The following is a 2,306-nucleotide window of genomic DNA, read 5'->3' as shown; positions in this document are numbered from 1 at the left end:
AATATTTGTGAAGTCTCGTTTAATAACATGTAAATCATTCAGTTTACTGAAAATCAACACATCATCAGCATAGCAAATATGATCAATATTTATATATTTAATAATTATATGGCTCACTTCATTGAAAGCAGCGATAAAAAGGGATACAGAGAGTGGAGACACCTGGGGTATTCCGTTATGGAGAGTAAACGGGTCTGACAATGTGTTGTTGAATTTACAGGCGAATCTTCGGTTTGTGAGGAATGACTGAATGAGTCTTAGAATATGGCACCCAGTGCCGCAGTACAACGTGGACTCCGACCCGATCGAAGGCCTTTTAGAAGTCAATGCTAAGGGCGGAGAGGTGGTTCCTGTTTGCTAAGGCTGAAGATGCATGATTTTCAAAGAGCAGCAAAGCATCAATGGTGCTTTGCTCGTCCTTGTAAGCCATTTGCTGAGGGCTCATGGAATTTTTGGTTAAGCCATGCCACGAAATACGTCTGGCTATAATTTTTTCGAGTAATTTTCCCAGCCAATTCAATAAMGAAATAGGCCTAAAGCCTGAAGCTTCTGTAGTGGGGTTGCCAGATTTAGAATGGGGACAACGACTGCGTGCATCCAAGCCTGAGGAAACGTACCTTGGCTTAAGATGTTGTTATATAGCATTAACAATCTAATTAATCATGGGAGTAAGTGTTGCAACATAGGATATGATATTCTGTCAGCCCCGGGGGATCTCCCACTTACAGAAGATAGAGTTGATTCGAATTCAATGTTATTGATCTTGCAGTCGGTTATGCTAGAAGTTGCAGGGGGACTCTTGGAACTAAAAGGAAAGTAGGGTGGAAATTTTAATCGTGTGAATAATTGGACCAGTACTTTGCGAAGTGATTTGCTATTTGCTTGTGGTTAACGATAGGGCCATGTGCGCTATTAATTGAAGTAATGTGCGATTGAGGATTAGTGCCAGAGAGTCGTTTAATATGGGACCATGCTCTTTTTGGATTTCTTTGATGGTTAATGGACTCGGAGAATTTCTTTAAGCACTCCCTTTTAGATTGTTTGAGTTTTTTCTTAAAGATCGCATCTGCGTTTTTGTATAGCATTAAATTTGAATTTGACCTTGTTCGCTTATAATCCGTCCAAAGATCTTTTTTCGTTTCGTAATTGGGATAGTTCAGAGGACCACTTTGGGATTGGTTTGTGGAATAGACAGATGGGCTGATATGCGAATGATTTATGTAATTGTGGCAACTTATCTGCTGATATTGGGAGTGCAAGAACGGTCCGCGAAAAGTCTGGAAGCAATCGTTCTAAACATGTCCCAGTTAGCTTTTCCTATAATAAACCTTGGCTTCTGTGGGCTTTTAGAAGTGAAAGGAGTGGAAAGGGATGTAAGGATAGGGTAATGATCACTGCCATGCAGATGGGAAAGGGTGTTTGTCGTTAATTTAGGTGCAATGTTAGAGGAACAGAKTGTAAGRTCTACAATGGTGAATGTTTTGTGTGTGGAAAAGTGTGTTGGTTTGTTATCATTCAGTATAATAAGGTTTTCAGAGAAGACTAAGTCTTCAATCATAGAGCCCCTGCTATTTGTGGTGGCAGAGCCCCAAAGCCACGCACTGAAATCGCCTACGATTATAAATGGGGTGGATATCATCCGAAAAATATTTATTGGGTCGTTGCAAGAAAAATTTTGTGAAGGTGGTATATAAAGTGAAATAATTGAAAATTGRAAAGATAATGAGATTTCTATTGCTATTGTGGCTATATTTGAAGATACAGGGATTTGTTTCTGTGGTATAGACTTCTTAATTAAAATGGTGATGCCTTGCTTGCTAGTTAGATTTTGAGGCAAGTTGTAAGAGTAACTTTGGTATTGATTAGGCGCCGCCGCATCTAAATTGTTTTGCGTGAGACAGAGATTGATAGCGGAGGTATTAGTTGTCTCTGTTGAGAATGCTGGTGAACCTGCGTTATATTGATAGGAGTTGGATTGCGCGATAATGTTGGCGAGAGTTGATTCGAGGTTTAGTTGTGTGTATGTGAAAGACTGTGGAACAGGAGGGAAAGAGGGGTCTGAGCTATTGCTGACTTGTTGCTTGCTGATGTTTTGAGATGAGTTTTCCGGTGGTGAGTTGTTGGAAGAAAGATCGTGTGAAGTCGTAATGGGTGATTTGTTGACTAAAGAATGTGTAGGTRTATCAAGAGAATTGGAGGTTGACATAGCGTTACTATTTGACAGCTGTGCTTCTCTGGTAACTACGGCGAAAGAAGTGTTCAATATTGATGGTGATTGTGCTTTGTAGAGTTTAATTTCTTCTCTC

General features: G+C 40.0%; 1 protein-coding gene across 5 annotated transcripts in view; it reads right to left on the bottom strand.

The window, feature by feature from the left end:
• LOC108971097 (homeobox protein Nkx-2.1) overlaps positions 1-2,306 on the bottom strand; it is a 130,662-nt gene that overhangs the window by 38,094 nt on the left and 90,262 nt on the right. The gene's annotated exons all lie outside the window — the stretch shown is intronic.

Source organism: Bactrocera latifrons, unplaced genomic scaffold (assembly GCF_001853355.1).
Source record: "Bactrocera latifrons isolate USDA-ARS-PBARC rearing strain unplaced genomic scaffold, ASM185335v1 scaffold_322, whole genome shotgun sequence".
NCBI classification, from domain to species: Eukaryota; Metazoa; Arthropoda; class Insecta; order Diptera; family Tephritidae; genus Bactrocera; species Bactrocera latifrons.
Note: the sequence above shows the minus strand (reverse complement) of the source record. Positions and strands in the feature narration are given on the sequence as shown.